Source organism: Pseudophryne corroboree, chromosome 9 (assembly GCF_028390025.1).
Source record: "Pseudophryne corroboree isolate aPseCor3 chromosome 9, aPseCor3.hap2, whole genome shotgun sequence".
In the NCBI taxonomy this organism is placed as follows: domain Eukaryota; kingdom Metazoa; phylum Chordata; class Amphibia; order Anura; family Myobatrachidae; genus Pseudophryne; species Pseudophryne corroboree.
The window spans coordinates 299,015,378-299,040,958 of record NC_086452.1 but is presented as its reverse complement, the minus strand read 5'-3'; the positions used below and the strand labels follow the sequence as shown (position 1 = coordinate 299,040,958).

The 25,581-nt window shown below is 46.0% G+C and overlaps 1 long non-coding RNA gene across 1 annotated transcript; it reads left to right on the top strand.

The window, feature by feature from the left end:
* The first annotated feature begins 223 nt into the window (after positions 1–223).
* On the top strand, positions 224–18,299 carry LOC134958054 (uncharacterized). Its single transcript, XR_010186857.1, has 2 exons — positions 224–792; positions 17,462–18,299. It is a non-coding gene; the product is annotated as an uncharacterized LOC134958054 (long non-coding RNA).
* Positions 18,300–25,581: the final 7,282 nt, after the last annotated feature.

Here is a 25,581-nt window from a genome sequence, read left to right as displayed (position 1 = left end):
TATATATATATATATATATATATATACAGTATATATATATATATATATATATATATATTTCTTCTGCGTTCCTTCATGGCAGCCATTACTCTGGGGATTGTATCCATCCTCCTATAATTAGACAGGTAGTTTTTTTTTTTCAGCAGCTAAGTACCGCCCACTCTGGGTATAAAGCGACCCTCCTCTTCCTCCTCCCTAGTCTTTTTTCCTGTCTCCTATTAGAGCAGAGTAGTGTTTGTTGTTTTATTTTTGTTTTTATTTTATTTTTTTAGGCTTACCTCTAATATTCCCAGTTTGCGGTTATTGCTTTATACTGGAAGAGGGTGGCTCCCTGGGAAGAGTGGCAAAGTGTGCTAGGGGCGGTATGAGTAAGTCCCCACTAAACAGCTTAAGGTGTCTGCCCGCAGCCTGCTTTTGTATAGAGGCCTCTCTGCATCGCCGCATCATAGTGCACATACCACTTTTCCCCTGTGCTTGCGTTCTCCCCATTCCGTGGTGTGGGTGGAAGTGCGGCTAGGGGAAGGGAAGCACTGGCGGGCGGAAGGGAGCGCTCGACAGTGGCGGCTGGCGGGCGGAAGTGCTGGGTGGCAGGCATCCCTGGAGGATTAGAGGGAAGCTCTGCACAAGTGCTGCAGCTCTATGATAAGGAGCTGTTTAAAAAAAAAAAAAGGCACTGCACACAGAGATTCAGACTGCAGTGTCTCCCTGAATGGCTGGGCAGGTTCCTGTGCATACCAGCAGCAATATCATGGAGGAGCCTTCTTCCCCAAAGCCAACTGTTGCCCTAAAGAGGTAAGTCCTCATAGAGGGCATATATATATGTTATATTATATTATATTATATTATATTATATAATATAGTGTTAGAGTAGGTTATGATACCAGTATTATAGTGTGCCTCCAACTAAGAAGAGGATGTATAAAACTAAAAAGAAGCACAAGGAAATTCAGTGTGCTGCCTGTGATAAAATCTTCTCTTCTGTGGAGAATACTAAATTCTGTGAAGATTGCACTAGAAATGAGGCCAGTGACTCTAATCAGTCCAGACAAATACAGAATCTGAAAGAGTGAATGAAGAGCTCGTTTGTTACCAAGCAGCAGCTGTCTGAGTTGCAGGGAAGTAAAAGGTCTAGGTCTTTGACTAGCATTGATTCAGTGGAGGATTCAGTCTCACATGATTGTAGTTATGATGACGAGTATCAGGAGGAGTATAGGAAATTCACATTTGAATTGGTGGACAGTCTGTTAAAGAATATTTATAAGACTATAAGAGCCTGAAGGAAAATGTGGTGATGAAGATGTACTGTTTGCAGAGTGTTAAAAAAAAAAAAAAAAAACTAGGAGTTTCTAGTTCACAAAGCATTAAAGACATTGTCAGTTAAGAGTGGCAAAATATTGATAAAAGACTTGGTAATATTAAAAAGACTGACCGTATGTTTCCTATTGAGGATGAGCAGGTTTTAAACTGGTGTATGGTACCTAAAATAAGAATTTACTTACCGATAATTCTATTTCTCATAGTCCGTAGTGGATGCTGGGGACTCCATAAGGACCATGGGGAATAGCGGCTCCGCAGGAGACTGGGCACATCTAAAGAAAGCTTTAGGACTATCTGGTGTGCACTGGCTCCTCCCCCTATGACCCTCCTCCAAGCCTCAGTTAGGATACTGTGCCCGGACGAGCGTACACAATAAGGAAGGATTTTGAATCCCGGGTAAGACTCAAACCAGCCACACCAATCACACCGTATAACCTGTGATCTGAACCCAGTTAACAGCATGATAACAGAGGAGCCTCTGAAAGATGGCTCACAACAATAATAACCCGATTTTTGTAACAATAACTATGTACAAGTATTGCAGACAATCCGCACTTGGGATGGGCGCCCAGCATCCACTACGGACTATGAGAAATAGAATTATCGGTAAGTAAATTCTTATTTTCTCTAACGTCCTAAGTGGATGCTGGGGACTCCGTAAGGACCATGAGGATTATACCAAAGCTCCCAAACGGGCGGGAGAGTGCGGATGACTCTGCAGCACCAAATGAGAGAACTCCAGGTCCTCCTCAGCCAGGATATCAATTTTGTATAATTTTACAAACGCATTTGCTCCTGACCAAGTAGCTGCTCGGCAAAGTTGTAAAGCCGAGACCCCTCGGGCAGCCGCCCAAGATGAGCCCACCTTCCTTGTGGAGTGGGCATTTACAGATTTTTGGCTGTGGCAGGCCTGCCACAGAATGTGCAAGCTGAATTGTACTACAAATCCAACGAGCAATAGTCTGCTTAGAAGCAGGAGCACCCAGCTTGTTGGGTGCATACAGGATAAACAGCGAGTCAGATTTCCTGACTCCAGCCCTCCTGGAAACATATATTTTCAGGGCCCTGACAACGTCTAGCAACTTGGAGTCCTCCAAGTCCCTAGTAGCCGCAGGCACCACCAATAGGTTGGTTCAGGTGAAACGCTGAAACCACCTTAGGGAGAAACTGAGGACGAGTCCTCAATTCCGCCCTGTCCGAATGGAACATCAGATAAGGGCTTTTTTAGGATAAAGCCGCCAATTCTGACACGCGCCTGGCCCAGGCCAGGGCCAACAGCATGACCACTTTCCATGTGAGATATTTTAAGTCCACAGATTTAAGTGGTTCAAACCAATGTGACTTTTAGAACCCAAAACTACATTGAGATCCCAAAGTGCCACTGGAGGCACAAAAGGAGGCTGTATATGCAGTACCCCTTTTACAAACGTCTGAACTTCAGGGACTGAAGCTAGTTCTTTTTGGAAGAAAATTGACAGGGCCGAAATTTGAACCTTAATGGACCCCAATTTCAGGCCCATAGACACTCCTGTTTGCAGGAAATGTAGGAATCGACCCAGTTGAATTTCCACCGTCGGGCCTTACTGGCCTCGCACCACGCAACATATTTTCGCCAATTGCGGTGATAATGTTTTTGCGGTTACATCCTTCCTGGCTTTGATCAGGATAGGGATGACTTCATCCGGAATGCCTTTTTTTCCTTCAGGATCCGGCGTTCAACCGCCATGCCGTTAAACGCAGCCGCGGTAAGTCTTGGAACAGACAGGGTCCTTGCTGGAGCAGGTCCCTTCTTAGAGGTAGAGGCCACGGATCCTCCGTGAGCATCTCTTGAAGTTCCGGTTACCAAATCCTTCTTGGCCAATCCGGAGCCACGAATATAGTGCTTACTCCTCTCCATCTTACCAATCTCAGTACCTTGGGTATGAGAGGCAGAGGAGGGAACACATACCCTGACTGGTACACCCACGGTGTTACCAGAGCGTCTACAGCTATTGCCTGAGGGTCCCTGGACCTGGCGCAATACCTGTCGAGTTTTTCCCAACGGTTTATAATCATGTGGAAGACTTCTGGGTGAAGTCCCCACTCTCCCGGGTGGAGGTCGTGCTGAGGAAGTCTGCTTCCCAGTTGTCCACTCCCGGAATGAATACTGCTGACAGTGCTATCACATGATTTTCCGCCCAGCGAAGAATCCTTGCAGCTTCTGCCATTGCCCTCCTGCTTCTTGTGCCACCCTGTCTGTTTACGTGGGTGATTGCCGTGATGTTGTCTGACTGGATCAACACCGGCTGACCTTGAAGCAGAGGTTGCTAAGCTTAGAGCATTGTAAATGTCCCTTAGCTTCAGGATATTTATGTGAAGTGATGTCTCCAGGCTTGACCATAAGTCCTGGATATTCCTTCCCTGTGTGACTGCTCCCCAGCCTCGCAGGCTGGCATCCGTGGTCACCAGGACCCAGTCCTGAATGCCGAATCTGCGGCCCTCTAGAAGATGAGCACTCTGCAACCACCACAGGAGGGACACCCTTGTCCCTGGTGACAGGGTTATCCGCTGATGCATCTGAAGATGCGACCCGGACCATTTGTCCAGCAGGTCCCACTGGAAAGTTCTTGCGTGGAATCTGCCGAATGGGATTGCTTCGTAGGAAGCCACCATTTTTACCCAGAACCCTTGTGCATTGATGCACTCTTGGTTCGGTTTTAGGAGGTTCCTGACTAGCTCGGATAACTCCCTGGCTTTCTCCTCCGGGAGAAACACCTTCTTTCTGGACTGTGTCCAGGATCATCCCTAGGAACAGAAGACAAGTCGTCGGAACCAGCTGCGATTTTGGAATATTGAGAATCCAATCGTGCTGCCGCAACACTACCTGAGATAGTGCTACACCGATCTCCAGCTGTTCCCTGGATCTTACCCTTATCAGGGAATCGTCCAAGTAAAGGATAACTAAAATTCCCTTCCTTCGAAGGAATATCATCATTTCGGTCATTACTTCAGTAAAGACCCGGGGTGCCGTGGCCCATCCCTACGGCAGCGTCTGAACTGATAGTGACAGTTCTGTACCATAACCTGAGATACCCTTGGTGAGAAGGGTAAATTTTGACATGAAGGTAAGCATCCTTGATGTCCCGAGACCTCATGTAGTCCCCTTCTTCCAGGTTTGCAATCACTGCTCTGAGTGACTCAATTTTGAATTTGAACCTCTGTATGTAAGTGTTCAAAGATTTTAGATTTTAAAATCGGTCTCACCGAGCCGTCTGGCTTCGGTACCACAATAGTGTGGAATAATACCCCGTTCCCTGTTGCAGGAGGGGTACCTTAATTATCACCTGCTGGGAATACAGCTTGTGAATGGCTTCCAAAACTGCCTCCCTGTCAGCGGGAGACGTCGGTAAAACAGACTTTTGGAAACGGCGAGGGGAATATGTCTCGAATTCCAATTTGTACCCCTGAAAATACTACCTGAAGGATCCAGGGGTCTACTTGCGAGTGAGCCCACTGCGCACTGAAATTCATTGAGAACGGTCCCCCACCGTGCCTGAACTTGTAAAGCCCTAGCGACATACTGAGGGCTTTGCAGAGGCAGAAAAGGGTTTCTGTTCCTGGGAACTGGCTAATCTCTGCAGCCATTTTCCTCTCCCTCTGTCACGTGCAGAAAAGAGGAACCCTTTTGTCCGCTTGCCAACCAGGACTGCGCCTGATAATACGGCGTCTTATTTTGAGAGGCGACCAGGGGTACATCCCCTTTTTTTTTTTTTTTTTTTGTAAGGCAATACTTCCAAATGCCGTTTGGAATCCGCATCACCTGACCATTTTACTGGTAGAATTGGACAACGCACTTATACTTGATGCCAGTCGGCAAACATTCCGCTGTGCATCATGCATTTTTTAATTGCTCTATAGGCAATAATATACTGTCCTTATCTAGGATATCAATATTTCCAGTCAGGGAATCCGACCACGCAAACCCAGCACTGCACATCCAGGCTGAGGCGATTGCTGGTCGCAGTATAACACCAGTATGTGTGTAAATACATTTTAGGATACCCTCCTGCTTTCTATCAGCAGGATGCTTAAGGGCGGCCATCTCAGGAGAGGATAGAGCCCTTGTTCTTACAAGCGTGTGAGCGCCTTATCCCCCCTAGGGGGTGTTTCCCAACGCACCCTAACCTCTGGCGGGAAAAGGTATACTGCCAATAACTTTTTAGAAATTATCAATTGTTATCGGGGGGAAACCCACGCATCATCACACACCTCGTTTTATTTCTCAGATTCAGGAAAACTACAGGAAGTTTTTCCTCACCAAACATAATACCCCTTTTTTTTGGTGGTATTCATATTATCAGAAAAGTGTAAACATTTTCCATTGCCTCAATCATGCAATGTGTGGCCCTATTGGAAATCACGGTTGTCTCTTCACCGTCGACACAGGAGTCAGTATCCGTGTCGGCGTCTGTATCTGAGGTAACGGGCGCTTTAGAGCCCCTGTATGAGACGTCTGGACATGCACAAGCTGAGTAGCCGGCTGTCTCATGTCAACCACTGTCTTTAATACAAAGTTGACACTGTCACGCAATTTCAACAGTACATCCACTCAGGTGTCGACCCCCTAGGGGGTGACAACACTATTACAGACACTCTACTCCGTCTCCACATCATTTTTCTCCTCATACATGTCGACACAAACGTACCGACACACAGCACACACACAGGGAATGCTCTGATAGAGGACAGGACCCCACTAGCCCTTTGGGGAGACAGAGGGAGAGTTTGCCAGCACACACCAGAGCGCTATATATATATATATATATATATATATACAGGGATAACCTTATATAAGTGTTTTTCCCTTTATAGCTGCTGTATTGTTTATACTGCGCCTAATTTGTGCCCCCCTCTCTTTTTTTAACCCCTTTCTGTAGTGTAGTGACTGCAGGGGAGAGCCAGGGAGCTTCCCTCCAACTGAGCTGTGAGGGAAAATGGCGCCAGTGTGCTGAGGAGATAGGCTCCGCCCCTTTCTCGGCGTCCTTATCATCCGTTTTTCTGTATGTTTTGGCAGGGGTTAAATGCATCCATATAGCCCAGGAGTTATATGTGATGCATTTATTTTAGCCATATAAGGTTTTTATCGATTTATTGCGTCTCAGGGCGCTGCCCCCCCAGCGCCCTGCACCCTCAGTGACCGGAGTGTGAAGTGTGCTGAGAGCAATGGCGCACAGCTGCGGTGCTGTGCGCTACCTTATCTGAAGACAGGATCGTCTTCTGCCGCCGATTTTCCGGACCTCTTCGCTCTTCTGGCTCTGTAAGGGGGCCGGCGGCGCGGCTCCGGGACCCATCCAGGCTGAACCTGTGATCGTCCCTCTGGAGCTAATGTCCAGTAGCCTAAGAAACCCAATCCACTCTGCACGCAGGTGAGTTCGTTTCTTCTCCCCTTAGTCCCTCGATGCAGTGAGCCTGTTGCCAGCAGGTCTCACTGAAAATAATAAACCTAAACTAAAACTTTCACAAAGAGCTCAGGAGAGCCCCTAGTGTGCACCCTTCTCGTCGGGCACAGAAATCTAACTGAGGCTTGGAGGAGGGTCATAGGGGGAGGAGCCAGTGCACACCAGATAGTCCTAAAGCTTTCTTTAGATGTGCCCAGTCTCCTGCGGAGCCGCTATTCCCCATGGTCCTTACGGAGTCCCCAGCATCCACTTTGGACGTTAGAGAAAATTGATGCTGCAGTTGCTGAGGTAGTTTCAAAGACTAGAGATGAGCGGGTTCGGTTCCTCGGAATCCGAACCCGCCCGAACTTCATGTTTTTTACACGGGTCCGAGCGACTCGGATCTTCCCGCCTTGCTCGGTTAACCCGAGCGCGCCCGAACGTCATCATCCCGCTGTCGGATTCTCGCGAGGCTCGGATTCTATCGCGAGACTCAGATTCTATATAAGGAGCCGCGCGTCGCCGCCATTTTCACATGTGCATTGAGATTCATAGGGAGAGGACGTGGCTGGCGTCCTCTCCGTTTATAGAGAAGAGAGTGAGACTAGAGTAGAGAGACACAGTAGTAATTTTGGGGAGCATTAGGAGGAGTACTACTACTTGCTGAAGTGATAGATAGATAGATAGATAGATAGATAGTGTGACTGTATAATGTATATCTGACTTGTGGGGGAGACACTGACAGTGGGGAGCAGTTAGAGTCTGAGAGCAGGACTCAGGAGTACATATAACGTACAGTGCACACTTTTGCTGCCAGAGTGCCACACTGCCATTGTGACCACACTGACCACCAGTATAATATATATTGTGATTGTCTGCTTAGGAGTACTACTTGCAAGTTGCTGATAGTGTGACCAGTGACCTGACCACCAGTTTAATAATCACCACCAGTTTAATATATATAATATATATATATATAATTGTATATAATATATATATAATATTGTATACCACCTACCCGTGGTTGTTTTTTTTTTTCTTTCTTCTTTATACATACTACTATAGTAGCTTACTGTAGCAGTCTGCGGTGCTGCTGAGCTGACAGTGTCCAGCAGGTCCGTCATCAGTCATTACATAATAAATATATATACCTGTCCGGCTGCAGTACTAGTGATATTATATATATATATATATATATATATATATATATAATATATATATATATATTGATTTCATCTCATTATCATCCAGTCTATATTAGCAGCAGACACAGTACGGTAGTCCACGGCTGTAGCTACCTCTGTGTCGGCAGTCGCTCGTCCATCCATAATTGTATACCACCTACCCGTGGGTTTTTTTTTTCTTTCTTCTTTATACATACTACTATAGTAGCTTACTGTAGCAGTCTGCGGTGCTGCTGAGCTGACAGTGTCCAGCAGGTCCATCATCAGTCATTACATAATAAATATATCTACCTGTCCGGCTGCAGTACTAGTGTGATATTATATATATATATAGATATATATATATATATATATATATATATATTGATTTCATCTCATTATCATCCAGTCTATATTAGCAGCAGACACAGTACGGTAGTCCACGGCTGTAGCTACCTCTGTGTCGGCAGTCGCTCGTCCATCCATAAGTATACTAGTATCCATCCATCTCCATTGTTTACGTGAGGTGCCTTTTAGTTGTGCCTATTAAAATATGGAGAACAAAATTTTGAGGTTCCAAAATTAGGAAAAGATCAAGATCCACTTCCACCTCGTGCTGAAGCTGCTGCCACTAGTCATGGCTGAGACGATGAAATGCCAGCAACGTCGTCTGCCAAGGCCGATGCCCAATGTCATAGTACAGAGCATGTAAAATCCAAAACACCAAATATCAGTAAAAAAAGGACTCCAAAATCTAAAATAAAATTGTCGGAGGAGAAGCGTAAACTTGCCAATATGCCATTTACCACACGGAGTGGCAAGGAACGGCTGAGGCCCTGGCCTATGTTCATGGCTAGTGGTTCAGCTTCACATGAGGATGGAAGCACTCAGCCTCTCGCTAGAAAAATGAAAAGACTCAAGCTGGCAAAAGCACCGCAAAGAACTGTGCGTTCTTCGAAATCCCAAATCCACAAGGAGAGTCCAATTGTGTCGGTTGCGATGCCTGACCTTCCCAACACTGGACGTGAAGAGCATGCGCCTTCCACCATTTGCACGCCCCCTGCAAGTGCTGGAAGGAGCACCCGCAGTCCAGTTCCTGATAGTCAGATTGAAGATGTCAGTGTTGAAGTACACCAGGATGAGGAGGATATGGGTGTTGCTGGCGCTGGGGAGGAAATTGACAAGGAGGATTCTGATGGTGAGGTGGTTTGTTTAAGTCAGGCACCCGGGGAGACACCTGTTGTCCGTGGGAGGAATATGGCCGTTGACATGCCTGGTGAAAATACCAAAAAAATCAGCTCTTCGGTGTGGAAGTATTTCAACAGAAATGCGGACAACATTTGTCAAGCCGTGTGTTGCCTTTGTCAAGCTGTAATAAGTAGGGGTAAGGACGTTAACCACCTCGGAACATCCTCCCTTATACGTCACCTGCAGCGCATTCATAATAAGTCAGTGACAAGTTCAAAAACTTTGGGCGACAGCGGAAGCAGTCCACTGACCAGTAAATCCCTTCCTCTTGTAACCAAGCTCACGCAAACCACCCCACCAACTCCCTCAGTGTCAATTTCCTCCTTCCCCAGGAATGCCAATAGTCCTGCAGGCCATGTCACTGGCAATTCTGACGAGTCCTCTCCTGCCTGGGATTCCTCCGATGCATCCTTGCATGTAACGCCTACTGCTGCTGGCGCTGCTGTTGTTGCTGCTGGGAGTCGATGGTCATCCCAGAGGGGAAGTCGTAAGACCACTTTTACTACTTCCACCAAGCAATTGACTGTCCAACAGTCCTTTGCGAGGAAGATGAAATATCACAGCAGTCATCCTGCTGCAAAGCGGATAACTGAGGCCTTGGCATCCTGGGTGGTGAGAAACGTGGTTCCGGTATCCATCATTACTGCAGAGCCAACTAGAGACTTGTTGGAGGTACTGTGTCCCCGGTACCAAATACCATCTAGGTTCCATTTCTCTAGGCAGGCGATACCGAAAATGTACACAGACCTCAGAAAAAGAGTCACCAGTGTCCTAAAAAATGCAGCTGTACCCAATGTCCACTTAACCACGGATATGTGGACAAGTGGAGCAGGGCAGGGTCAGGACTATATGACTGTGACAGCCCACTGGGTAGATGTATGGACTCCCGCCGCAAGAACAGCAGCGGCGGCACCAGTAGCAGCATCTCGCAAACGCCAACTCTTTCCTAGGCAGGCTACGCTTTGTATCACCGGTTTCCAGAATACGCACACAGCTGAAAACCTCTTACGGCAACTGAGGAAGATCATCGCGGAATGGCTTACCCCAATTGGACTCTCCTGTGGATTTGTGGCATCGGACAACGCCAGCAATATTGTGTGCGCATTAAATCTGGGCAAATTCCAGCACGTCCCATGTTTTGCACATACCTTGAATTTGGTGGTGCAGAATTTTTTAAAAAACGACAGGGGCGGGCAAGAGATGCTGTCGGTGGCCAGAAGAATTGCGGGACACTTTCGGCGTACAGGCACCACGTACAGAAGACTGGAGCAACACCAAAAACGCCTGAACCTGCCCTGCCATCATCTGAAGCAAGAAGTGGTAACGAGGTGGAATTCAACCCTATATATGCTTCAGAGGTTGGAGGAGCAGCAAAAGGCCATTCAAGCCTATACAATTCAGCACGATATAGGAGGTGGAATGCACCTGTCTCAAGCGCAGTGGAGAATGATTTCAACGTTGTGCAAGGTTCTGCTGCCCTTTGAACTTGCCACACGTGAAGTCAGTTCAGACACTGCCAGCCTGAGTCAGGTCATTCCCCTCATCAGGCTTTTGCAGAAGAAGCTGGAGACATTGAAGGAGGAGCTAACACGGAGCGATTCCGCTAGGCATGTGGGACTTGTGGATGGAGCCCTTAATTCGCTTAACAAGGATTCACGGGTGGTCAATCTGTTGAAATCAGAGCACTACATTTTGGCCACCGTGCTCGATCCTAGATTTAAAACCTACCTTGGATCTCTCTTTCCGGCAGACACAAGTCTGCTGGGGTTCAAAGACCTGCTGGTGAGAAAATTGTCAAGTCAAGCGGAACGCGACCTGTCAACATCTCCTCCTTCACTTTCTCCCGCAACTGGGGGTGCGAGGAAAAGGCTCAGAATTCCGAGCCCACCCGCTGGCGGTGATGCAGGGCAGTCTGGAGCGACTGCTGATGCTGACATCTAGTCCGGACTGAAGGACCTGTCAACGATTACGGACATGTCATCTACTGTCACTGCATATGATTCTCTCCCCATTGAAAGAATGGTGGAGGATTATATGAGTGACCGCATCCAAGTAGGCACGTCACACAGTCCGTACTTATACTGGCAGGAAAAAGAGGCAATTTGGAGGCCCTTGCACAAACTGGCTTTATTCTACCTAAGTTGCCCTCCCACAAGTGTGTACTCCGAAAGAGTGTTTAGTGCCGCCGCTCACCTTGTCAGCAATCGGCGTACGAGGTTACTTCCAGAAAATGTGGAGAAGATGATGTTCATTAAAATGAATTATAATCAATTCCTCCGTGGAGACATTGACCAGCAGCAATTGCCTCCACAAAGTACACAGGGAGCTGAGATGGTGGATTCCAGTGGGGACGAATTGATAATCTGTGAGGAGGGGGATGTACACGGTGATATATCGGAGGATGATGATGAGGTGGACATCTTGCCTCTGTAGAGCCAGTTTGTGCAAGGAGAGATTAATTGCTTCTTTTTTGGTGGGGGTCCAAACCAACCCGTCATTTCAGTCACAGTCGTGTGGCAGACCCTGTCACTGAAATGATGGGTTGGTTAAAGTGTGCATGTCCTGTTTATACAACATAAGGGTGGATGGGAGGGCCCAAGGACAATTCCATCTTGCACCTCTTTTTTCTTTAATTTTTCTTTGCGTCATGTGCTGTTTGGGGAGTGTTTTTTTTGGAAGGGCCATCCTGCGTGACACTGCAGTGCCACTCCTAGATGGGCCCGGTGTTTGTGTCGGCCACTAGGGTCGCTTATCTTACTCACACAGCTACCTCATTGCGCCTCTTTTTTTCTTTGCGTCATGTGCTGTTTGGGGAGTGTTTTTTGGAAGGGCCATCCTGCGTGACACTGCAGTGCCACTCCTAGATGGGCCCGGTGTTTGTGTCGGCCACTAGGGTCGCTTAGCTTAGTCATCCAGCGACCTCGGTGCAAATTTTAGGACTAAAAATAATATTGTGAGGTATTCAGAATAGACTGAAAATGAGTGGAAATTATGGTTTTTGAGGTTAATAATACTTTGGGATCAAAATGACCCCCAAATTCTATGATTTAAGCTGTTTTTTAGTGTTTTTTGAAAAAAAACACCCGAATCCAAAACACACCCGAATCCGACAAAAAAAATTCGGTGAGGTTTTGCCAAAACGCGGTCGAACCCAAAACACGGCCGCGGAACCGAACCCAAAACCAAAACACAAAACCCGAAAAATTTCAAGTGCACATCTCTATCAAAGATTACTATTTTGTTGGAGGATGGTGCAGTTCTAAGGGACGGTATGGATAAACGGATGGAAAGTGCCCTAAAAAAGCTACATATTTCCTGAGCGGTGTCATTAAAGTCGGGTGTAGCAGTTGCTTCAGTATCCAGAGCATTAAGAGTCTGGGGTCAGCAATGTCTACAGACTTATAGGCCCTACACACTGGCCGATTTTCTGAAAGATATGAACGATCTCGTTCATAAATGAACGAGAACTCGTTCATATCTTTCAGTGTGGAGACTCCAGCGATGAACGATGCGCGTCCCCGCGCTCGTTCATCGCTGGTCTCCCGTCGGCTGTGCATGCAGGCCAATATGGACGATCTCGTCCATATTTGCCTGCACTTCAATGCAGCCGCGTGACGGGGGGAGTGAAGAAACTTCACTCCCCCCGTCACTGCCCCCCCGCCGCCGGGTCGCTCGTCGGCCGTATCGGCCGTCGGGCACCTCGGCGGCACATCGCCAAGTGAGTAGGGCCCATTAGAGGAGAAAATGTCAAGGTAATGTCTGTTGAAAAATTTTTATATGAAAGGAGTAAAATATCTGTGTGAGGCATCCTTAGATGTTCTAAATTTTGCTGCAAAGTCTATGGCAGCAGGAATAATGGCAAGGAGAGCGCTGTGGCTTAGACCGTGGGCAGCAGATATCCTTTCCAAGAATAGACTGGTGTCTTTACCATTTGAAGGATCATTGTTATTTGGCAATAAATTGTAAGCCATTATACAGAAAATATCAGGAGGTAAATCAGCAAAATAACCTCAAGATAGAAGGAATAGATTTCCTGTTCCCTACTCCAGGCAACAATTTAAAGAGGCCAGGAGATATAGGCCAGGTCATGGTTACATTGGCAGGTATTCGTCAGGGACAAATCGTCAATCCTTTCGTCAGTCCTACAGAAGAGGTCGCAGACAATAACTATTGTGGAGTTCTGGACTCCATTCCAGTAGGGGGCAGACTTCGGGAATTTAGCAGTCATTGGAGAGAGTCCATTCAAGATACGTGGGTGTTGGATGTCATAGCCAATGGTTACAGAATAGAGTTTTCGGTAGTTCCAGATGACAACAATTTTCTGGTATCAGAAACACCTTCTCTGGCTCCAGAATTAGAAGCCCTAAGGGACAGTTTAAAGAAATTGATCAGAGCAAAGGCAGTGGAGGTTGTCCCAAAGTTCCAGATAAGAAGCAGATTCTACTCAAGAATATTCCTAATAAAAAAATAAAAAAAAAACCCTGGGGAGTTCAGAACTATTCTAGACCTCAGACGCCTAAACAGATTCATAAAAACAAGAAAATTTTATATGGAAACCCTAAAGTCAATTCTGATAGGGGTAAGGAGAAAAGATTTTATGGGGTCCATAGACCTAAAGGATGCTTATTTTCAGGTACCTGTAGCCAGTTATCACAGAAAGTATCTAAGATTCTGCGGGCTCGGAAAGCATTTTCAGTTTACTTGCCTTCCGTTTGGTCTAAAGACATCACCAAGGGTGTTCACGAAAGTCCTTACATCACTCCTGCCGGTCATAAGAAATCAACAGGTGGCAATTTGGTCATATCTGGACGATCTGCTAATATGTTAGGGATCGGAAGCAGAGGTGATGGTGGCATTGGACAAGACATTACAGATTCTTCAGAATCATGGCTGGCTGATAAACTGGGAGAAGAGCCAGTTAGAACCAGAACAAAAAATTCAGTTTCTGGGAGTACAACTGGATACTTGCAGCTATGTAATAAGTCTGTCGGAAGAGAGATGCAGAAAAATACAGGAGCTGGCAGTTCTGGTAAGAGGGTGCAGCACAGTGACGTTACGTCAAGCGATGAGTCTATTAGGAATGATGGCGTCCACCATAGATATAGTCCCTTGGGCGAGATGGAGAATGAGGAAACTACAGATGGACATTCTCCGGTTCAGTTGGAAAGGTTATTCTCTAAACTATCAGATAGGGTTGCGTCAAGAGACAAGGCGGTCCCTAGATTGGTGGTTGGAAGCGGAGCTGATAGAAAGAAGCACGTCTTTGGCTGGACATCAGTGTCTAGTGTTAACAATAGACGCAAGCGCAGTAGGTTGGGTAGAAAATCTGCTGCAGCAAAGTTGCCAAGGCCAATGGAATCAGAGAGAGAAGAGACTATCTTCAGATCACAGAGAAATTAGGGCAGTTTGGAATGCGATAATATTTTTCCGGAATCAATTATGTGGGAACCATCTCAAAGTGTTTTCGGACAATGTAACGGTGGTGGCCTATCTGAATCGGCAAGGAGGCACCAAGAGTCCAGCACTAATGGTGAAAGTGTCAAGGATACTTCAGTGGGCGGAAAGCCACCTTTGGTCCTTGTCAGCCCTGCATGTTCCAGGCAAAAGAAATCTGGTAGCAGACTTCCTCAGCAGACAACAAGTGCTAGCAGGAGAATGGGAATTAAACGAGGCAATGTTCTGGGACATTGTTCAAAGGTTCGGACAGCCTCAAGTAGACCTGATGGCCACACATATCAATGTGAAGATGTCCCTGGTTTTTTCCCGTTATCATCTACCAGGAACAGGGGGAGTAGATGCCTGCTCTCTTCCATGGAATTTCAGACTGGCTTATGTGTTTCCCCCGTTTCCAATGATTGCCCGTGTAATAAAGATGATCAGGGAAGAGAAGGCACAAGTCATAATAATTCTTCCCTTATGGCCAATGAGCGTTTGGTTTCCCTCAGTGATGAGGATGGCGCAACAAGGACCTTGGAGACTACCTCTAAGGAGAGATCTGCTACACCAGGGGCCGCTGCTACATCCGAACCTTCAGCAGCTTCATTTGACGGCATGGAAGTTGAACGGCAGTTACTTAGGAAAAAGGGCCTGTCCGAGCAGGCCCTCGATTTGCTAATTCAGGCAAAGAAGAAGGGGTCTTCAAGTGCATATTATAGAGTCTGGAGAAATTTTATTTCCTGGGCCAGTTCAGATTTTGGCACTCAGAAAGCAGATACGTCTCACGTGTTACAGTTCCTGTTCGAGGGCTTCGAGAGAGGTCTGGCAGTGTCAACTATCAAAGTCCAAATAGTAGCACTCAGCGTGTTCCTTGACCGAAGGTTGTCGAAGGCCGATTTAACAAAAAGTTTTGTCGGTCAATAAAGAGGATACGCCCTAGAGTTAGGTTAATCCTTGCACCATGGGACCTGAATTTGGTGTTGGATGCCTTAATGGCGCCACCCTTTGAGCCAATACAGGAGATCTCAATAAAGTTGTTACATGGAAAGTGGCTTTTCTAGTGGCTATTATGTCGACCAGGAGAGTTGGTGAGCTACAAGCCCTGTGGTCAGAAGAACCTTATTTAAATTTCCTTCCAGATAGAGTGGTTCTTAGAACTAATCCGAGTTTTCTTACCTAGAAATTCTTCAGAATTTCATTCGGGTCAGGAAATTGTCTTGCCGTCCTTTTATCCGGAACCACAGAACAGGGAGGAAGAAAGGATGCACAATTTAGATTTAACCTGAGCAATCTAAATTTTATCTGGAGAGCGTGTAGGAGTTTCAGAAGACCAAACACCTGTTTGTGCTGCATTCAGGATCAAAGAGAGGTGACATGCCTACTAAGCAAACCATTTCCAGATGGATTAGAGAACTGCTAACATTTGTGTATGAGGAAAGTGATCGGGAGGTTCCAGGAGGACTAAAGGCACACTCTCTAAGGGCGGTGGCAGCTTCCTGGGCTAGGAAGGCTCAAGTGTCGGCAAGAGACATATGCGCAGCAGCTACCTGGTCATCTATACATACGTTCTCTAGTCATTATGTGCTGCATGTTGGAGACTCCCACTTTGGGAAACAAGTCCTTGAAAGGGTTATGGAATAAATAGTTATTACTATTCAGCATTAAACCGTGGTCTTTCTAATTTGTTACCCTCCCTGTATTGAGCGTTGGTATATCCCAGAGTAATGGCTGCCATGAAGGAACGCAGAAGAAAAAAGCAAATTATACTTACCGATAATTTCATTTCTTCAAGATACTTCATGGCAGCCTATGATATTCCCTCCCTTAAGTTTTTTTTTCACAGAAGGTGTCAGTAAGGAGACATTCAAAAGACTAGGGAGGAGGAAGAGGAGGGTCGCTTTATACCCAGAGTGGGCGGTACTTAGCTGCTGGAAAAAAAAACTACCTGTCTAATTATAGGAGGATGGATACAATCCCCAGAGTAATGGCTGCCATGAAGTATCTTGAAGAAATGAAATTATCGGTAAGTATAATTTGCTTTTATATATATATATATATATATCTCCAGTATATATATTATATCTCTTTGATTCTAAAGATACTGTAACTTGTAACTCTGTTGTGCATAAAATATCATACATTCATGTCTAAATCCACCTGTAGTAGAGAACAATAATTTATGGCAAGGGAATCCAAAGATGCACTAATTGTTAACTGTGCATACGCAGCCTTACTGGATTGTGCATGTGCAGACCCAATAATACCGATTAATTAGTGCACATGCGCACCCTTCCTAGCTCATGCATTCACACACTGCCAATGACCATTGGAGAAGTCTTCCACATTTGCATTCACAACGGCTGTATCACCAGTGTAAAAGAGTTAATATTGCGTAAAGTCTGATGCAAAAAGACAGTAAAAAACACTGGTCATTTTTTTTAAAAAATGTGCAGATTGATAAATAGACCTCTATGCATCTAATCTTATACTGCACATCTAAATTATTTGTGGTGTCTACACTTTAAAACAAAGATTATCTGTTAAACAGAAATTCTGCTATTTCCTTTGACTCTACTACAGTTTCAATCACAAGGGAAATCAGGATTATTATAGTAAAGTGAACATTTCATTCTACTAGTAATTATAAAAGATTATAAACAAGTTAATAGTACAGTAAGTGATTTTTAAGATCCATGTTTCTGTGCTTTTTCTTTAATTTCTATATATATCCTATCTGCAACTTGGCATATTTTAAAATTATTGATGTCAGTGATTAGTACCAAGTGACTGAACACTTCTGTCTTGAGTACATTGCATATGTTTTTGATAATGACCTAAATAAAAAAAAAAACAAAAAACTAACTTTAATTTATTTTACAGGAAGAAATCTGAAGATGTACAAATCATGTTTTTGCAAGACATGTGTAAAATATATCCATTTACAGTAACTCCTCTACTGCTGCAAACTTGGAAAGATCCAGATAAATCCAATTTGTCTTACAAAGCAGACGATAATTAAGAAATTAAGGTTTTGTATCAGTGCTTTGTTTCTTTGTGCCTAAGATTAATGAAGAAATCTTGGTCAATGACTAAAATCATCGGTGACACTTCTGGAGACATCTAGGAGAATCTTAGAGACTGTCATACTTGTAGAATGATTTGCAGTTGAGCCTAACACTGCTGGATACAACTCCATTTTAGGCATGGAGCTATGCTCATAAATGGCTGACACAAAGTATTCTGAGATGTGTTCTACTATTATTTCCATTTTAATTTCACATTTTTATTATTTTTTAATTAGGCTCTCAAATAATGACTTGCCAATTCTTCATTAACATGACCTTATATTTTTTATGGGACACCCCCATGTCTTTGGAGTGGGCAGAGGGTGTATTCTACATTGTCCTATAATTTTCTGTGTATGCTGTAGTTATTATGAAAGACTTCATTGCTGACTTTGAGCTCAAACAAGAAAGCTACCATTACCATCATTTTTTATGTGTGCAATGGGCAACTCTCAATTATGTACCTCTTATATTTGTCTGTTTTAATTAGTAGATTTATAGAACCAAAATGCCATTTTGAATAATTACTACAAAAAAATGTTGTTGTTTGTTTGTTGCTACAAAGCATCCAAGACAGAAATTAAATGTTTACATTACTTGTAAAATGAATTAAATACTTGTTCACACTTTTAATAAAAGTTCCTTTCTCACTCTGTGAATTCTCTGTAACTTCTGTTTCCATACATTGCAGCCAGGGCCGGACTGGTATCTGGCACTTCTGGCAAATGCCAGAAGGGCCAACGGCCTGATGGGACGGTTTTTCCATTCATATGTGAGTCTGACAGCACCGCCTTCAGGGCAGCAATGTTCTTAGCAGGCAGAGTTTCATGTGCGGCCGTGTCATTGCATAGTGAGTCATGATGCGTCCAGGCAAGCCCAGGTATGAAAGGTGCGGGCGGAGTTTCATGTGCGGCCACACTGGGTATGGAAGGTACGTGTGGGCAGGGATCTGAGCATCTGCCATGTTTAGATGAACGTGTCTGCCTGCCTGTGCTCCAACCGCAGACTCCTGCGTCCTGCTTATCACACCGGCTCCTGCCTCCTCCAGTCACCTGCTGAGTGCACAGCTTCCAGTCTCATTCCAGGTACCACTGCCAGGCTGTTATTATATAACCTATTTCATTGTTTGTTGATTGTCTCACTGCTCTGCACTGGTCTCTGCTATACCTTGTGCTTGTTTTGCCTTGCATAATCAGAGCCGGCCATAGGCATAGGCAAACTAGGCAATTGCCTAGGGCATTTGATATGCCTAGGGGCATCATCAGCTTCTGCTGATTTAAAATGATATGCAGCATGCCTATATTCTGTATGTAGCATTTCATATGCAGATACAGCCACAGTCTCACACAGTATATAGGAATGCTGCATATCAGTTTAATCAGCAGAAGCTGCTTGTGCATCCTAGCCACATAGCAATGCAAATAAGATGCATTTTCATTAAAAAAAGGTGCCCGACATTAGCATTGATGCAAGATTTGTGAGGACACATCTGTATCCAAGCAGAGGCAGAGGTCACAGTGTTAGTGGAAGTGTGAGTGCTATGTGCACGTGAGTGGGTTGGTTGTGCAGTAGTGTTCAGAATATGTGTAAGGAGCATGATATGTGTCATGTAAAAATGCATTAATAATGTGCAACATATGTGTAAAGGGCCACTATGTGTGTCATTATGTGTATAAGGGCATTAATAATGTGCGGCATATGTGTAACAGGGTACTACTGTATGTGTGTCATTATGTGTATAGGGGCACTAATAATGTGCAGCAAATATGTAGGGGGCACTATGTGTGTCATTATGTGTATAAGGGCATTAATAAAGGTTGTCATAATGTGTAAGGTACATTATGTTTATAAGGACATTAATGTGTCTCATGTGTAAGGGGCATTACTGTGTGGAATTGTGTATAAATGCATTACTAATGTGTGGCATTATGTGTATAAGGTGCTCTACTATGTGGCGTTGCATATAGAAAGGGCACTACTGTGTCATCTAATGTGAATAAAGAGCAATAAGGTGTGGTGTAATGTGAATTAGGAGCAATTCAGTGTGATGTAATGTGAATAAGGGGCTCTACTGTGAGGAGTAACGTTTATACGGTAAAGTGATACTACTGTGTGATGTAATATGAATTATGGACACTATCGCAAGATAAAATGTGAATAAAGTTGCAGTACTGTGTGGCGTAAATAAGATTTTACTCACCGGTAAATCTATTTCTCGTAGTCCGTAGTGGATGCTGGGAACTCCGTAAGGACCATGGGGAATAGACGGGCTCCGCAGGAGACTGGGCACTCTAAAAGAAAGATTAGGTACTATCTGGTGTGCACTGGCTCCTCCCTCTATGCCCCTCCTCCAGACCTCAGTTAGGATACTGTGCCCGGAAGTGCTGACACAATAAGAAAGGATTTTGAATCCCGGGTAAGACTCATACCAGCCACACCAATCACACCGTATAACTCGTGATACTATACCCAGTTAACAGTATGAAATATAACTGAGCCTCTCAACAGATGGCTCAACAATAACCCTTTAGTTAGGCAATAACTATATACAAGTATTGCAGACAATCCGCACTTGGGATGGGCGTCCAGCATCCACTACGGACTACGAGAAATAGATTTACCGGTGAGTAAAATCTTATTTTCTCTGACGTCCTAGTGGATGCTGGGAACTCCGTAAGGACCATGGGGATTATACCAAAGCTCCCAAACGGGCGGGAGAGTGCGGATGACTCTGCAGCACCGAATGAGAGAACTCAAGGTCCTCCTCAGCCAGGGTATCAAATTTGTAGAATTTAGCAAACGTGTTTGCCCCTGACCAAGTTGCAGCTCGGCAAAGTTGCAAAGCCGAGACCCCTCGGGCAGCCGCCCAAGATGAGCCCACTTTCCTCGTGGAATGGGCTGTTACTGATTTAGGATGCGGCAATCCAGCCGCAGAATGCTCCAGCTGAATTGTGCTACAAATTCAGCGAGCAATAGTCTGCTTAGAAGTAGGAGCACCTATTTTGTTGGGTGCCTACAGGATAAAAAACGAGTCAGTTTTCCTGACTCCAGCCGTCCTGGAAATATAAATTTTTAAGGCCCCGACTACGTCCAGTAACTTGGAATCTTCCAAGTCCCTAGTAGCCGCAGGCACTACAATAGGTTGGTTCAAGTGAAAAGCTGATACCACCTTAGGGAGAAACTGGGGACGAGTCCTCAATTCTGCCCTATCCATATGGAAAATCAGATAAGGGCTTTTACATGACAAAGCCGCCAATTCTGACACACGCCTGGCCGAAGCCAAGGCCAATAACATGACCACTTTCCACGTGAGACATTTCAAATCCACAGTTTTAAGTGGCTCAAACCAAAGTGATTTTAAGAAACTCAACACCACGTTGAGATCCCAAGGTGCCACAGAAGGCACAAAAAAGGGGCTGAATATGTAGCACTCCCTTTACAAATGTCTGAACTCCAGGCAGTGAAGCCAGTTCTTTCTGGAAGAAAATCGACAGAGCCGAAATCTGGACCTTAATGGAACCCAAATTTAGGCCCATAGTCACTCCTGACTGTAGGAAGTGCAGAAAACGACCCAGCTGAAATTCCTCTGTTGGGGCCTTCCTGGCCTCACACCACGCAACATATTTTCGCCAAATACGGTGATAATGGTTTGCGGTTACTTCTTTCCTGGCTTTTATCAGCGTAGGAATGACTTCCTCCGGAATGCCCTTTTGCTTTAGGATCCGGAATTCAACCGCCATGCCGTCCAACGCAGCCGCGGTAAGTCTTGGAACAGACAGGGCCCCTGCTGTAGCAGATCCTGTCTGAGCGGTAGAGGCCATGGGTCCTCTGATATTATTTCTTGAAGTTCTGGGTACCAAGCTCTTCTTGGCCCATCCGGAACCACGAGTATCATTCTTACTCCTCGTTTTCTTATTATTCTCAGTACCTTTGGTATGAGAGGCAGAGGAGGGATACATAAACCGACTGGTACACCCACGGTGTCACAGAGCGTCCACAGCTATTGCCTGAGGGTCCTTTGACCTGGCGCAATATCTAGTTTTTTGTTTAGGCGGGATGCCATCATGTCCACCTGTGGCCTTTCCCAACGGTTCACCAACAGTTGGAAGACTTCTGGATGAAGTCCCCACTCTCCCGGGTGTCGGTCGTGTCTGCTGAGGAAGTCTGCTTCCCAGTTGTCCACTCCCGGAATGAACACTGCTGACAGTGCTAAGACGTGATTTTCCGCCCATCGGAGAATCCTTGTGGCTTCTGCCATCGCCATCCTGCTTCTTGTGCCGCCCTGTCGGTTTACATGGGCGACTGCCGTGATGTTGTCTGATTGGATCAGTACCGGCTGGTTTTGAAGCAGAGGCCTTGCCAGACTTAGGGCATTGTAAATGGCCCTCAGTTCCAGAATATTTATGTGTAGGGACGACTCCTGACTTGACCAAAGTCCTTGGAAATTTCTTCCCTGTGTGACTGCCCCCCAGCCTCGAAGGCTGGCATCCGTGGTTACCAGGACCCAGTCCTGTATGCCGAATCTGCGGCCCTCTTGAAGATGAGCACTCTGCAGCCACCACAGTAGAGATACCCTGGTCCTTGGAGACAGGGTTATCAGCCGATGCATCTGAAGATGCGATTCCGACCACTTGTCCAAGAGGTCCCCCTGAAAGGTTCTTGCATGGAACCTGCCGAATGGAATTTTGCTTCGTAAGAAGCTACCATTTTTCCCAGGACTCGTGTGCAGTGATGCACCGATACCTGTTTTGGTTTCAGGAGGTCTCTGACTAGAGATGACAGCTCCTGCGGGAGAAACACTTTTTTCTGTTCTGTGTCCAGAACCATCCCCAGGAACAGCAGGCGTGTGGTAGGAACCAGCTGTGACTTTGGAATGTATAGAATCCATCCGTGCTGTTGTAGCACTTCCCGAGATAGTGCTACTCCGACCAACAACTGCTCCATGGACCTCGCCTTTATAAGAAGATCGTCCAAGTACGGGATAATTAAAAACTCCCTTTTTTCGAAGGAGTATCATCATTTCTGCCATTACCTTGGTAAAGACCCTCGGTGCCGTGGACAGTCCAAACGGCATTGTTTGGAATTGGTAATGGCAATCCTGTACCACAAATCTGAGGTACTCCTGGTGAGGATGGTAAATGGGGACATGTAGGTAAGCATCCTTGATGTCCAGGGATACCATGTAATCCCCCTCCTCCAGGCTTGCAATAACCGCCCTGAGCGATTCCATCTTGAACTTGAATTTTTTTATGTATGTGTTCAAGGACTTCAAATTTAAAATGGGTCTCACCGAACCGTCCGGTTTCGGTACCACAAACAGTGTGGAATAGTAACCCCGTCCTTGTTGAAGTAGGGGCACCTTGACTATCACCTGCTGGGAATACAGCTTGTGAATTGCCTCTAGCACAGCCTCCCTGCCTGAGGGAGTTGTCGGCAAGGCAGATTTGAGGAAACGGCGGGGGGGAGACGCCTCGAATTCCAGCCTGTGAGCGAGCCCACTGATCGCTGAAATTTTTGAGGCGGCCCCCCACCGTACCTGGCTACGCCTGTGGAGCCCCCGCGTCATGCGGTAGACTCAGAGGAAGCGGGGGAAGAATTTTGATTCTGGGAACTGGCTGACTGGTGCAGCTTTTTCCCTCTTCCCTCTTCCCTCGTCTCTGTGCAGAAAGGAAGCGCCTTTGACCCGCTTGCTTTTCTGAAGCCGAAAGGACTGTACCTGATAATACAGTGCTTTCTTAGGCTGTGAGGAAACCTGAGGTAAAAAAAATTTCTTCCCAGCTGTTGCTGTGGATACGAGGTCCCAGAGACCATCCCCAAACAATTCCTCACCCTTATAAGGCTCTATGTGCCTTTTAAAATCAGCATCACCTGTCCAGTGTCGGGTCTCTAATACTCTCCTGACAGAATGGACATTGCATTAATTCTGGATGCCAGCCGGCAAAATATCCCTTCTGTGCATCCCTCATATATAAGACGACGTCTTATGTTCGCAAAATAGTATCCCTGTTTGACAGGGTTACAGACCACGCTGCAGCAGCACTATCTGCAGGTCTCAGTCTAGTACCTGAGTGTGTAAATACAGACTTCAGGATAGCCTCCTGCTTTTTATCAGCAGGTACCTTCAAAGTGGCCGTATCCTAAGACGGCAGTGCCACCTTTTTTGACAAACGTGTGAGCGCCTTATCCACCCTAGGGGATATCTCCCAGCGTAACTTATCCTCTGGCGGGAAAAGGTACGCCATCAGTAACTTTTTAGAAATTACCAGTTTCTTATCGGGGGAACCCACGCTTTTTCACACTTCATTCACTCATTTGATGGGGGAACAAAACACTGCCTGCTTTTTCTCCCCAAACATAAAACCCTTTTTCTCTAACGTCCTAGTGGATGCTGGGACTCCGTCAGGACCATGGGGAATAGCGGGCTCCGCAGGAGACAGGGCACATCTAAATAAAGCTTTTAGGATCACATGGTGCGTACTGGCTCCTCCCCCTATGACCCTCCTCCAAGCCTCAGTTAGGTTTTTGTGCCCGTCCGAGAAGGGTGCAATCTAGGTGGCTCTCCTAAAGAGCTGCTTAGAAAAAGTTTTTTTAGGTTTAAATCTCAGTGAATCCTGCTGGCAACAGGATCACTGCATCAAGGGACTTAGGGGAGAGATTTCCAACTCACCTGCGTGCAGGATGGATTGGAGTCTTAGGCTACTGGACACTTAGCTCCAGAGGGAGTCGGAACACAGGTCCTCCTGGGGTTCGTCCCGGAGCCGCGCCGCCGATCCCCCTTACAGACGCTGAAGACGGAGGTCCGGAAAGCAGGCAGCAGAAGACTCCTCAGTCTTCATGAAGGTAGCGCACAGCACTGCAGCTGTGCGCCATTGTTGCTACACGTCTCACTGATTCAGTCACGGAGGGTGCAGGGCGCTGCTGGGGGCGCCCTGGGCAGCAATATTAAATACCTTTTAGTGGCAAAATAAATACATCACATATAGCCATTAAGGCTATATGTATGTATTTAACCCAGGCCAGTTTTCTTAAAACCCGGGAGAAAAGCCCGCCGAAAAAGGGGCGGAGCTTATTCTCCTTAGCACTCAGCGCCATTTTCCTGCTCAGCTCCGCTGGTGAGGAAGGCTCCCAGGACTCTCCCCTGCACTGCACTACAGAAACAGGGTAACAAAGAGAAGGGGGGCATAATTTGGCGATATTGATATATTAAAAGCGCTTATATCAAAAACAACACCTTCTAGGGTTGTTTATATACATTTATAGCGCTTTTGGTGTGTGCTGGCAAACTCTCCCTCTGTCTCCCCAAAGGGCTAAGAGGGTCCTGTCTTCGATTAGAGCATTCCCTGTGTGGCTGCTGTGTGTCGGTACGTGTGTGTCGACATGTATGAGGACGATGTTGGTGTGGAGGCAGAGCAATTGCCGGTAATGGTGATGTCACCCCCTAGGGAGTCGACACCGGAATGGATGGCTTTAGTTATGGAATTACGTGATAATGTTAGCACATTACAAAAGTCAGTTGACGAAATGAGACGGCCGGAAAACCAGTTAGTACCGGCTCAGGCGTCTCAGACACCGTCAGGGGCTGTAAAACGTCCCTTACCTCAGTCAGTCGACACGGGTACCGACACAGATGAATCTAGTGTCGACGGTGAAGAAACAAACGTATTTTCCAATAGGGCCACACGTTATATGATCACGGCAATGAAGGAGGCTTTGCAGATCTCTGATACTGCTGGTACCTCAAAAAGGGGTATTATGTGGGGGGTGAAAAAACTACCTGTAGCTTTTCCAGAATCAGAGGAATTGAATGACGTGTGTGACGAAGCGTGGGTTAACCCAGATAGAAAACTGCTAATTTCCAAGAAGTTATTGGCATTATACCCTTTCCCACCAGAGGTTAGGGCGCGCTGGGAAACACCCCCTAGGGTGGATAAGGCG